Source organism: Netta rufina (assembly GCF_964035555.1).
Source record: "Netta rufina genome assembly, chromosome: 17".
NCBI classification, from domain to species: Eukaryota; Metazoa; Chordata; class Aves; order Anseriformes; family Anatidae; genus Netta; species Netta rufina.
In genome coordinates this window covers 15,245,207-15,259,575 of record NC_140141.1, presented here as the reverse complement: position 1 = coordinate 15,259,575, position 14,369 = coordinate 15,245,207, and positions in this window count along the sequence as shown.

Sequence of the window (14,369 nt, the reverse complement as noted above, 5' to 3'; positions counted from 1 at the left end):
TTCTGGCCTTAACCCGTTAAGACCCTTTTTTTTTTTTTTTTTTTTTTTTCTGAGAAAAGCAAGCACTATGCCGTCCCTCTTTCCAGATGCCCTGCGGCGGGCAGTGCACCAGGTTGTGCCTTTCCAGGAGAAGCGTCAGAGGCAACACATTTTCCTAGCGATTCTTTGCAGCTCAGCAGGGGCAGGATGGGCCATGCTTCTGCTGTCCGTTCCTGTGGGATTTCAGACAGAAGCAATTGCTCCATTTGTAGTGACCGGCAAGGTCAGCAGGGGTGCAGGTAGCTCCCACCAAGGCAAAAGGCCAGGAGAGGGGAACCTGGCTGCAGGGACTGCTTGCTCTGAGCTCCCAGCCGAGGCTGCTGTAAGAGGTGGGCATGGCACTTAGTCTGGGGGGACTCAGTCCATTCCCCGTGTCACAGACTTGATTTATGTTGGTCCTTAAATGTGCCAATAGCAAGACTTTTTTGTTTCCACTGGGGGAGCTGGAGCTGTGGGTCTTTGTCTTAAGTTTGCCATCCTTAGCCTCATGCTGGAAATCTCTGCTGAGCCGCAGCCAGCAGAGAGGGCAGGCGTCTTGCAGGCACCACCAGGAGGGCTGCCTGGGCTGCAGGGCTGCGCTGCCATTTCTCTCTCAGCAAACTTTGTCCTTGGAAGCAGGTGCTGTGCTCTATCCCCGGAGACTTCAGGTTCTGCATAGTGGCAGAATCAGTCCTCAAAACCCATCTATGTCTTTTTATTTATTTTTAATATAAGCAGTGATTGTTTCCAATGCTTGCACTACTTTCCCCTTTCCCACAACAACCATCTAAGTCTGTTTATGGATAGCTTTCCCCCTCTTCTCCCTCCCTAGCATGCAGTGGGTTTAATAGCTTTGTACACACCTGACAAATGATCCAGCAGGACAGAAAAGTGAACTCACAGGCTGAACTTTGTGTGGTGTAAGCCCGGGGTAACTGCTCTGACTCCAGCAGGTTACACAGACGCACTGGGCAGCAGCCTTGCTTTCTTAGCAGGTCTATTGACTGGGCCTGTATAAACACCAGCTATAATGTCTACACAAATATTTCTGTCAAAATGAAAACCTAAATACCGAATGATTATTAGGAAAAAAAAAGGTTTATTCCTCCATTCTATTTTGATTTTAATTACAAAAGGTTAGCATTTTTAGTGCAATTTAAACAGAAACAACACAGGAAAAGGTCAAAACACAAGGGGCCTAGAACATCTCTAATCCCATAATGGAGAGCAATACAAGGCTCTAATATTTGAACAATCAACATAGACTTTTGTTATGAAGACCAACATGTGATGGAAGAAGGTAAGAGGCTTTTAGATCTATTAGAAAACTGGTGTGCTGGGAACGGAGGGAAATGATGATGGGAAAATTAAAATTCAGCTCCAGCAGAAGGTTGCAGTGTTCAACTTGCAGCTCAGTGCATCGATCTGTTCCAGCATTTGACTTTCAACCATGACAAAACTGTGGGCAAATTAATTGTTCTCCAGGATATTAGGCATCAGAGTCTATTAATCCTCTCTGGAGTCGGATGCTCCATGAATACTAATGAAAACTGAGAGCTGCAGTCATGTCTTTCCCAGTCTGACTCAATGCTAGTGCTGCTGCTGCTTCCATGGGGGGCAGGGGGAGGGAGGGAAGCCCTGAGTGCTAGTCAGCCATTTGCTGCTTTTATTCAGATTTAAGGCTGATTACAATTGGAAAGAATAGCGTAATATGGCAAATCCTCCTCTCTGAGCCGGGGAGGGTCTGAAAATCAGAAAGCGAGAGGCAGTGTTATGTGTTTTCCACAAGGAAAAAGTGAAAGGCATAAGTTATTTATGCAAATTCTAGATCTGTATTCAGACATGTTTTAAGGAAGATCTCAAGAAATCATTTCTTAATTACACATACGTATCACACTTACTTCGCCTGCATCCACAAGACTGAAACATGTGGAATGAGTAGTTCATTTCTAGTTATTGTTCTACAAACATGCGAGATTTCCTTCAGCTCTTTATTTCCCTTTAAAAAAGACCTCCCCCTCCCCTCCCCAAACCTTCCAGTACTCTTCAGGGAAAGGAGCCCTGCTCCTGGAACCTCTGCAGATTAATACTTAGCACTAATCTGCATACTGCTATAAAGGAAATGGAGGCTGCAGGAAAGGGATATTGAAGGTGTTTTACCTTCACTAACACTGCACATTTAAGCAATCCTCTGGAATTCCAGCGCAGCTTTAATTGTCCAGACTGAAGTCAGGACCATATTCTCTATAATTAATCCACAGAGCATAATGTTGCCTGGTGTAAGTGAATACTCTTCCAAATATTTGTCCAGCTAGTATATCAGAGCTCATCCAACATGTTATTCCAACTTCTCATTTTGTTTTAGAATCAGCTTGCGCTAAAGCAGCAAAGAAAAGCATCAATACTGGGGTTTGAAACAAGGAGCTTTCCATTGATGAGCTAGTGTTATATTCTCATCTAAATGCATGGAAGTTCCCTGTGGATCAAGATGAGAATATATTATATTCACTATGCTTTATCCTTTTGTCTCCCCTTTTCCCTTACAGTTGCACACAACACTGTATTTACAGCTTAGAGAAACCTGCAATGATTGCATTTGCAGTGAAACAGCAGGGCTGAAAAATTTGGGTAATGAGGAAACCACGAACAGGTTGCCAGGCAGTTTGTTGTTCAATGGAGTAATCGGCAACGTGTGAATCACTGCAGAGTGCTTGCCCTGTGCTGAAGCATGCAGACATCAAAGAGCTACTCAAATTCTCCAAGCCATATCATTTCAGAAAGCCTGTGTGTGAGGAGGACATGTGGCAGTGCCTCACGTTTACCCAGTGTACATGTACTTCCCAGAGGTAAGCTTCCTTCAGGCTCCTGTTTTCACCAGAATGGAAATGCTGCAGTGCAAAGAGAGTAACGCTATTAGTCTGTGCTCTAACTGAGAAGATATTTATGTCTGTGCAAACACAGCACGCGCCTTCCGCATGATTTGGAGCTAAATGCAGTGTTACTTAATTAATGCATATGTAACACACAAGGCTATTACACCTATTAGAGCTCTTGGACGATTAAAATTCCAGAGGTCCTCTCTATGATGGGTGTCCATGACAAAGGGCTGGAATTCTTCACTGTCCATAAACAACTGGCAAGGGCCAAGGAAAAGCAACCAACAGCCAGAAAACAGTACCGGGTTTGCCTCAGTTCATGAAAGTAGAAGCGAGTCTCACAACCCTGACCATGAGATGTCTGCCCTGGGGACAAGTGAAAACACGATGTCCCCTGCTCTCCTGACACTTCCCTTTATTCCCTCTGAGCAGTGCTCTGTCCAGAGCTGTAGCAGGACTGCGGGGATGACAGTGGAGTAATGGCAGAAAGATGAGCTGCAGCCCTGAAATCGTTGGTGGCTGGGGTGCACTGGGAACATCCCTGGGGATTCCTGCTGGGTTTGCTGGGACACAGCAGGGGAACCAGGGCTTTCCCAGCACCGAATGGCTGTGTTCCCTGCACCACTGCACTATCGCTATTCAATTTTAGTTGAAGTGCTGCTTTCTTTAGCCAAATAAAGCCTGCTGCTTCAGGATGTGAATGCTGGTGTAATGGCAGCGCTCATCTGTCATGGGACAGCTCTCTGGTCTTCGCACTTGCATCCCCTAAAGCTCTGTGCTTCAGTCTGTACCAGTCTGTACGGGGGAGGCCCCGTGCGACGGCGTTGGCGTGCGAGCTGCCTCCCGCCCTGCTCCGCATTACCAGGTCCTGCGTTCCATTTCAGAAAAGCTGACTTCAAGTAAAAGAACTCTTTGAAAAATCACGAGGCATTTTATTCATGATTAGGTTTTGTCCAAAGTCTTTTGACAAGAAAATAGGTGATCCAGCTCAGAGAGCTTTTCTTTTCTGGTACATAAGAAACCCATTACACATCTTTTTTAAAAAACAAAAACTTTCTTATTCTCTTTGAGCGAGTGTGGCCAGCTGTCAAAGGAGCAAACTCAGCCTCCAAATGGATTTAATACAAACCAGGCCCAGCAGACTGCCTTGTGCATTGTTTAACCATTGCTTCAGTTTCCCCTCTTCTCCTTTGCCGCATCAGGTACTTGCCATTTAGAGTCATAAGTTTTTAATGTTTAAAATATAACACATTGTTTCAGTTAATGTAATTGTCCTCCTCCCCCCCCCCCCCCCCCCCCCCCCCACCTCTTCCCCTCTGGTTTTATCTCCTTTCTCTTGGTGGTTGTAGAGTGGTGGCAGCTTTCTGCTCTGGGAGCGGGGTTCCGGGCAGCCCGTGTTCCCCAGCCCAGCTCAGTGCCAGGCTCTGCTCCAGACAGAGCAGCTCTCAGCCTTTTGCTCACTTTTCCCGTCACCCTGACCACAGTCCTCTTCCTTTTAAATCTGCTGGCTCACCGTGCTGGCAGAAGTTGTGACGGGCAGGGCAGGGTTGGTCTGCAGTGCCCCAGGGCTCCGGGGATGCCCCACGACCGAGGCACAGCCCAGGGGAGCGGCAGCGCTGTGCCCCCTTCTGCACGATTCGGGGGAGCCCTTCCTGGAGACCTAATCTTCCAGTGTCCTTGAAATGCTACTGCATTTCTGTTCATGTAAGAGATGTTTACTTTTCCTTATTACTGATCATGCCAATACTTTGGCTGCAAACCATGCAGGTTTAATAAGACCGCGTACTCTATCCCCAAAGTCACCATTGTTTGCTGGCCACTTGCCTTATGACCTGGCCACAACTCCTCCTTCCAGTGATGCAAAAGCTGCCCTGACCACACACAACCCCAGTGGGAGTGCTGATGACAGCTTGCCTGGCTGCTGCCAGCTCCTGCTGCAAGGCGGTGAAGTCTGGGATGACAAATGGATGGTGACCAGCGTTGCGAAAAAAAATCCCAAACGCACGAAGGAAAATCTGTTCCTGAGGTGGAAACCTGAGAGCAAAGTTCACTTGGGCATTGCATGCAAGTAATTTCCTAATGTTTATTACAGAGATGGGGGCCTCACTGTGGCTGGCAAGCATCAGCAGCTGGGTATGTGGAAGTCCCTTCTCCAAACACATGCGCCCTGCACCACGAGGCTTTGGGCATGGCAAGGGACAGAGCGGGCTCCTCTGAGCCACAGAATGGGCTCAGCAAACACCCCAGCTGTGATTCATGTCCTGGCAGTGCTGCAGGACAGCTGGAGGGGAAAGATAACTGGGTTCAGTGCCGGGCCTATGGAAGGAGTCCCTGTTATCAGAGCCACTGTTGTGATGGCTGTAATAAACTCACCAGTCTCCAACTGGAAAGCAACTCAGGGTTTTCACACTCACTCCTCCTTGTAGAAAGCTGTTGCAGAACCTCACACATCTCACAGGAAACCTTCTTCTTCCCACCCTGAATATATGTATGTAGTGCATGTTGGAAAGAGGCTGGAAAACAGGGAGACTTAGGGAAGCATTAGCCTCAGGTGGTCTCAGATCCCTGGGAAGAGGGCAGCGGTCCCTCCTGCGCACTCTGCACCTCGGATGCCCCCGGGACCTTGCCCTTCCACACCATCCTCACGTTTCCCTGCCCAACACCTCCCGTGCTGGCCCTGCTCCTTACTTACCCCTGTCCAAACCGTCCAGAGGGGAAGAATGGCCACTGCGAACCCTGCAGAGCACCCTGACGGCACCTCCAACACGGGGCCACTTTGTCCCCATGGCCACTGGGACATGGACAGGTGGAGCCATGGGCTCCTGTGCCTACAGCATCTTTAAATGCTGCTGGTCTCCTCTCTCCTGCTTGCAGGAGGCATCAGGTACAACATGTGAACTGTGGTGCTGACATTCAGACTCCTTCTCTCCTGCTCCTGCTCTGTAAGCAGTTTGCAGCACAGGTTACCTTGTTCTACAACTTGCACGGTGCCTGGTGCAAGGGGATTGATCTCTTATTGATGCGACAGACATTTGTCTAATAGAAATGAATAAAAATCAAATACTAACAGTGAAAATACTGCTAGGTCTGGAGTGCTATTGACTTTGGGCTCTGCAAGATCTGTTTGCCTGGCATGCTCTCCCTGCTTTTCTTCAAACGTTCCACCAGTGGAAAAGGTAACAGACACACATACTATCTGCACTGCATAACCACACCTTTGTTCAGCACGTCTTAGCACTAGCTCTTTTCCTAATTCCTTTCCAGAGTCCATGCTGCTCTTTCTGTAGAAAAAAGATATTAGTTTGTTACAGGAAAGAATGGAATCCCTGTGGCAGACACAAGAGAAGATTTAATTATGGAGAAAGTAATTATTTATGAAGTTCATAGAACTTTATATTTAGAAGAAAAACTCTGAAATGAATTTCACTCTGAAATGAAAAGGCATGCTCAGAGGAAATCCTCTGTGCCCTGTAACTGCAGATAAAGGGACGTGGTGAGGTGCACGTTCAGCCTGGCTGTTTGTTGGCTGTTGGACATAACCACACTGAGGCTCTGAGAACAGAGCAGACTGGGTGGAGTCTGATGTGCTGGGATTGTCCCTGGGGGAGAAAGAACTGAAGAGGAGGGACTTGAAGACGATACCTGTTCGTTGGCAGTTGTGTGCTCTGAACTCCTAAACCACCTGGCTGAGATTGCTGGGCTACTTGTGCTTATGTTTCATACACCTCAGGCTAGTGGATAAAATTATTTAAGGCTGGAGCAGTGCTTGTGTTACTGCAGTGTTCGAGGTGAGTGAGTTACCCAGTGGTAAGCTGGACATCAGTCCTGGGCAAATAATGGAGACGTTGATATAGGAACAACGTGAAGAACTGAGGAAGAGAAATGTAACTGATGGCAGTCAAGGGCATTTACTGAAGAGAGGTGCATCCTTTGAAATAAAATGTATTTTAATATAAGTAAATAAGAAATCATGCATATCATATAGACTAAGAACAATGTTTATGCAGTTGGAGAAGGAGACAGTAGCACATTTCCTAATGACTTTGAAAAGCATCCAAAGGTCACAATGGGCAGAGGACACGGGCATACTTCCCTGACCTTGTGATAAAGAGCTAACTCATTCAGTGGATATATAAAAAAGATTAGTAAGTAGTAGTGATGCAATGATTTTATGGCTTAGTAAATTTGTACAGTACTGGTGAGATGGTCACTAGAATATTGCCCACAGTTCTGGTGTCAACGTTGTTACAGGGATGTTGAGGGTGTAAAAAAAAGCCACAAAATTGTTTATGAGATGCAGAAAATGAGCTACAGAAAAGGAGAGAAAAAGCTCAAATGAGATCAAGAAGAAGAGTGAATACTTTCATTAAATCTTGAAGCACCTTCTAGGGGAGAAAGTACCAGGAACTGAGGGCCTCAAGTCTAGCAGAGAGGCAGAATGGGAGCCAAAGGCTACAGGCAGAAGCGAGACATTTAACATGGAAATAAGGTTCAGACTGCTGGGAGGGAGAGTAATGACTGACTGGAAAAAACTACCCGTGGAGGTTGTGTATTTTCCATCTCCTCACACTTCTAAGACAGGCACTGCAGCCCTCGGGGAGCTAGGTGCGAGCTATACAAGTTGTTTGGCTAGGGGTGGGGGGAAGGAGCTGAAATAAAGAGACCGGAGCTAGCGCAGGCACGGGGAATGATCCGAGGGATTCTTCAGGGCCCTAAACCCAGAGCCACCATCTGCGGGCAGCGTGTCGCTCCCGGGGCAGGCTCGGCGCGCGGGGACCAGGGCTTTGCTCTGGGTGTGGAGCTGTCCTTATTATTCCCATTGATGTTGCTTCACAAAGTGTTTCATAACTTCCTGAAGAAACAAAAGCATAATCCATCTGCATGAATTTAAAGTGGCAGCTTCAAAGCTTCAGAGGAGCTGAGCAGCTCACCCAGCAAGCCAGCCAGTTTTGTGATCGAGTCCTGCTGCTTGTTCAGCCTCCAGGGGACTCACTCCAAACCGGCAAGGATGTTCAAAAATGGAAAAGAAATGGATCAGGAGGAAAACAACAACAACAAAAAAGCCTGGAAATATTAGTGCTTTCCGACAGGTTTGAAAACAAACACAAGAAAGAAAAGGGAAAAAAAAAAAAAAAAAAAAAGAACAATCTCTTTAAAATGAAACACTTAAAAGTCCTCCTCTGGGGCTGCAGAAAATCTCTGTGATTTCTAAAATGTGCAACTTAGTGACAAAAATATGCATTTTATTTCCCTGGCACCAGCAAACCAACAAAATCCCTGTTTCCTCCCGTTTGTTCCCTCTGCCGTATCCTTGGCAGGTTCTGCCCTGGCTCTGGGAGCAAGGGAAAAGCACAGAGCAGCCGCTCAGGGGAAGTCTGAGCATGGACACTTCTGGGAGACTGACAGCAAAGCAGCCAGGGGCATGAGGAAGCAATGGTGTTAGAGCGTGTCCTGATGTGGTGGGGACACGGGGCTGTGGGCATCAGGGAGCTGGGGGATCTGCCTGAAGAAGCCCTTGGTCAGAGCTCTGGCTTCTTCAGCGGACAAATAAATATTGGATACGATGCTCTGCAAATTAAAAGTTGTCTTAGAAATGTGAGGCAAGAGTTAGTACCCACTTACGCTGCCAGAGAAGATGCGTTTAACGATCTGCTCGTGACTGGGGTACGCTTCTGCCGTTAAAGATAATGAGCAGCTTTGCTGGGACCACCTCCGCACGACCGCGTACCTCCTGCTCCTTTGGAGCTTTACCACATACCAGGCGCCCCAGCAAAGTGCAAGAGGCAATGGCACGGGGAGGGACGATGCCCACGCCTCCACCTGCAGCTCCACATTTCCTCCCTCCCCAGGCCACCCAAGGCAGCTGTTACTCGGTTCACTTCTGAAGCCCACACTTCTGGCCTTGCCTGCAGAGGCTCTACAGAGAGCCCTGTTGAATTAGTGGTGCTACGTCTTGATTTAATTTTTGGTCTCCTTTGATTCTAACAAAGCAGCAAATTGCTTCCTGTAGTTGTTTTACTTTTATTTATAGGGTAATTTGCATCACGAAGACAAGTTGGCCTATCAATAACAGGAGACCAATTAAGGTCACCTGTCCCCTCCTCTCTTTCTGAGGTCTCATCTCTCACTTGTACATCTTCATCTGGGTGACGTGTCGTGATTGATTGGCTTGGGGGAGGCCTGCTCCTGCTCTCCCTCTCTGACTGAGCTGATTCTCACGCACATTCCTGAAGCTTGGTCAGGTTGCTTTAGCTGTGCAATGTTCTCCAGGAAAAAAAAAAAAAAGGACTGTTTGTAGCACTTGCAGTGAGAGTTATTTTGCAAAGAAGAGAGGTGCAGTTGTTCCCTCAGAAGGAAAGTAGAAGGGAAAATATCTGGTTAACATATTAATATTTCATCATGAAATGTTGTCAGGTTAAATTCATTACTGAGTACAGGTTGTTCTACATTGGAAGAATTAAGCCTGACTTAGGTTAAAAAAAAAACAAACACATGTTCTCCTCCCCGCCTTCCTGCCTGCATCCCTGCAGGATGCCAGCTCCTTCTGCCACCTCTGCTGCACCACGCCAGCCCTGGGAGAGGCAGCGCTGGCGAGGTGACAGATGAGGAGGGCAGGGACGGGCACAGGGAGTGGGTGCTGGGCTGGGGCTGGGCACAGAGCCCTTGCCCGTGCTCCTCCATCATTTTCAGGCTAGCCCACTGCTCTTTGCCTGCCATGAACTGGGTTCCCCACGTTCCTCCTGCTGCTGCAGTCAGGCTGCCTGTGCCAGCGAGGCGGCAGTGCCGCTGTGCAGGGCTGTCATCAGTCACTGCATCCCCACTCCAGACCGTGGCACACACTGCTGGAGCTGCCCCTTGGCTGCCAACCAAGGCCCAGAGCCCTGTTAAGCACGAATCCCAGCCCTAACTGGTGGGGCCTGCCCAAACCAGTGAGCCCAGCCCAGCAACTGTTTTGGCTGGTTCTGCGTTTGGGATGCGCACTGGTTTGCACCACCGATGAGTGTGCCCACAGCATGGCAGCAAGTCAGGGATGGGGGAGAGGCTGGATGGCCAGAGTTACGTGGGCATCTGAGGGTAAGAATCCCTCCTTGGCAGCTGCTGAGCCACCAGACAAGTGCTTTTGCCTCTGGAGGTGGAGAGGTGGGGGAGGCAGGAGAAGGGCAGGGCTCTGTGGCTGCTGGGTGCGTTGCTGTGCTCAGCTCTGGCGCGAAGGATGCGAGTGCTGCGCTTCTCTGCAAGTCCGTGCTACCGAGGGAAGTCATCTCCTCCGCTTTTCTCACGCAGGATCAGGCAGCTGGCTGTGCTTTTGAGCAGTTCTGGTGCTCAGAGCTGCAATTCTCATCCTTCCTAGGACAGCGCATACTTACACTTTCATTTATTCCACCTCAATAAACATCTGAAGCTATCCGTAGGAAACTTGTACTTTAAAGTAAAAACATTCCCCGTATACCTCCTGGGGAAGGTTTTCCTTTTCTCCAAGTAAGAATTTGATCCTGTAAATGTGAAAAATGGGAGAGAGGCTTGCAATCCTCTTTGGGCAGAACTCTGAGATCGACAGATCAAACTCCCCGTGTGAAATCTGAATATTTGAATCATCATGCAATAAATCTCGACATTCTCAACAGTGCAAACAGACAGCACAAAACAAAACGAACCATCTGCTTCTTCTTCAGAGACACCTGAAACATACCCCCTAGGAGCTCTAAGCCGGTTCCAGCCACCAGCAAACCCTGAGTTCCTGCTTCCAGTTGTTATCAGGGGACGTCCATCACTGACACCTGTGGTTCTGCTGGTGACTATCCCATCACTAGCACCGCATTATGGCCCAACAGCTGAAAGCTGCTGGATGACCTGGAAGTCATCCAAGGAAACCTCTGTATTATCCCTTAGCAAAAAGCAGGGAGAGACCCCAGCTCAACCTGGCGGATGCAGCCTTCGTGCTGCTGTTCAGAATCACCTGCTGCTGCTCCTCTGCCCCACCTGATGTGCTCAGCCCAGGAGCAGTGCTGGTGAGTCACCAGTGGTGCAGCTGCTGGTGACTTAGGAAGGACATCTGGGAAGAGACCAGGCACTGTTTGTTGAACAGTTCCTGCCTGTGGCCCACCCCAAAGGGCTGAGGAAATGCCTGGAAGCCCCCTGATTGCCTTTCTCGCTTTTGGTGCCTGTGGCTGCTACGTGACCTGAATTCCGCAATGAGCCTTGCCCTCCCTACCCTCTACCTGGCCTGTTTTTTGAGATCCCAGTCTGAAAACATTGTGAATCCCTACCACTAGATACAGCTGTTTCTTAAGCCAATACACCCTGTTTATTTGTCCTTTTAAACCATTTACCTGCATGAGAATACAGCCCTGCCACAGGAAATCAAAACCTGCAAGGGACTGGCGTTCCTGCCCGAGGGACAGGAGTGGAGCCAGCATCTCCTCATCCCCCTGCATCCCTCGGGCAGGGGGTGCCCAGGGCCACCCACAGGAGCATGGGTGCATGTGGGGTGCAGTGCGTGGGGTGCGTGGGGTGCATGGGGTGCCCCGTGCCCCGGCTCTGCCTGCTCCAGGGGCACCCAGTGCTCTCAAGGGGCTTTCCAGGTGCAGGGGGATTTGTAGCCCAAAGCATCCTTTGTTGCTCTGTGTCAGTGGTGGAGGAGGAGTGCAAGGATAATTTGTGCAGAGGGTACAGCACAGCCTTGATCCGAGAGCCTGCGGAAATGCAGGTCTGTGATGAACGCAGGCGACCAGTTAAGAGCATTATTTCCACTTTTCATTCAAATGATCATTTCCCTTCTGTGCCCAAGACCCTCTGCAGGGAGTGTGCGTAGCTCTGAGTGATTCTGAGTGGTTGTACCTGGCAGATACGTGAACCCTTCCCTACGATTTTGGAGAGAGGCATCTTTATGGCTAAAACAATAGTCTTCCCTTTTGGAGTTATTTGTTTGCACATGTTCACAGGGAAACAGTTTTAAATGTGGTGATAATGAACATCCAATCAGTTACCATAGTGTTCAGGGATATAGCCATGGCAGTCAATCTGCAATTGCAAATCTGCATATTTATGCAGTTTCATTAATTATGTATTATGCAGCATTAATCCCAATAATATGTGTACGCTTGTTCAGTAGAACAGAGAGAAAAGACAAGCCTAGCAGAAGAATTAATCAGAGAGCCATTCACAGATCCCACATCACTTTGGGTTGCAATTACAAGTATTTTTACTTACAAGGTTTTGCATTAGAAAATTAATTTTGCAAGATTTTGAGGTCCCCACGTAGCCACAAAAATTTAAGTTAAGCTATGAAAAATAGCTCCTCCACGTCTTCTGGTAGCAATCACAGTCGAGCACAGGAGGGGCTTTTAAGAGGGATTCCTGTCAAACAGCCTGTTAATTATCTCAGCTTTAAGAAGAAACCAAATTTCCTGGGGCAGGGACTATTTTTTTTTTTTTTTTTGTACTGTATTTATGCAGCATCTGGATAACAGTGACCTAGCCCACCACTGGGTGCTACAGCATACAAACAATATAATGACTCGGAGCCAAACTAGATAAGTTCTCTAGTTGTCATATCCCTCTTTTTGTCCAAGAGGGAAGACGCTGTTAAGTCAAGAGCTGCTGCTATGATATCTTACAGAAATCCCACCCTCTCCAAAGACAGCTCTGCGTTATGTCTCGGTGCATAAGAGGATTTTGCTCTTACTGCTTTTATGAGTAGTAAGAGAAATTCAGGCAGCATGCAGGAAGAAGAAGAAAAAGAGGCAAGCTTCAAGCACAGAAGTACCTCTGAGGTGCGAGGGTGGGGGCAGAGGCAGGGGCTTGCAGTGTGCCCAGCACAGCAGGACACTGAGCCAGGGGGCCACGCGTGTGGTCCTGCACCGAGCGCTGCCACTGCTGCTGTGCCGTGAGCACGGTGAAGCTTCTTTTTTTCCACAGGCAAACACGGGAACTGGCACCAAGTGAAATTTACTGTCTTTGGACAGCTCTTTGGCCCTTGTTCTCGGCAGCAGGGACAGCTCCCTGGTACGATGTCCCTCAGTAGGACGGAGGACTGCAGCGCCCCGGGCACGCGACGTGGGCACGCAGCCTGCCTGCCCCTGCCTGCCCCTGCCTGCACCCGCACGCACATCGAGGGTGTGTACGATGCTTGAGGGACCCAGTGGTGTTTACCCTGGTAATAGTGACTGATGTATAATGCATGAGCAATGTGTACGACTGATGTAATAAAAAAATATAGGCAGGACATTTAGCTAGGAAAAAATGCAGAAAGGTAATTCCTCACACTGTCGTAATTTGTGACATTGGCTTCAATTTGTTTTCATTAGCGGTTTGCTAATGCATTTATTAGCCATTACATACATACAGCAAAATGATGAGGTTTCCATATCTATATATGCAAATATAATATGTCTGGCACATCTATTGATAGAGTGGGTAAATATCGGGCTAGTTCTCATTATCCCCGTGAGGCTTTTCTGGATTATTTTTTTGGACTTTAATAGAAAGACCACCCACTTTTTTCCAGTGTATTTTATTTCCTATATGTGGATAGCTGGTAGATTGCAAGAACACAGGATCCTTTAAAATAGGCAGAAATACACCAAGAGCTTCAGGCTCTGACAAACTCTTTAGAAAATAGGGTGATTTGGGTCCAGCTGTGTAAATGTTTTCAGTTTCGCTGCTGAGGCCCTGAGTTTGATTTTGTGCCAAGACAAGCCTTGCTCGAGTTGTTTTTGGCAAAGCCTCCTGGCTGAGGAATGTCAGCATCACTTTCAAAATATGATGGTTTGTAATTTGGACCACAGAATGAAAACTGAGCTTCTGGTACATTTTGCCATCATCTAATTACCAGGTCCCCAATTACAGTCAAGGAACAGTCTATGTAGCCTGGCGCACGGGAAGGTTATTCCCATTGTAGGAGATTTCTCCATATACATTTCCCTTAACGCATTCCTGAAGCGTTAACAGTTTTTCAAACCGGCCAGCGCGGGCTGGCGGGCGAGCGCCTCGCGGCCGGCCCCGCTCAGGAAGCGCTCGGCGTAAACACGGCGCGCGGCTCCCACGCTCCCGCACCAACGCTGCCCCGGCCGGGCTGCCCGAGCACGCGGCCCCGCACCTCCACCACGTCTCGCCTCGCCCCACCACCACGTCTCACCCTGCACCACCATGACTCGCCTCGCCCCGCTGTCCCTTCTCACCCTGCACCGCCGTCAGGTCTCACTTTGCCCCACCACCACGTCTCGCCTCGCCCCACTGCCCCGTCTTGCCCCGCACCATCCTGATGTGCCCCATGCCAGAGCTGCCCTCGCGTCCCTGCACTTCCCGTGCATGGCTCTGCGCAGGGACGGGGACAGTGTGGGATGCTGCAGGGCAGCGGGTCCCTGGCTCTCCTGGCTTCCCACTGGCTTCCAGCTAAACTTTGGGTTTTCCATGAAACTGCTGGCAGAAGCACAGGCCAAAAAGCTGGAGAGTCTGCTGCAGGATGAGCCACTC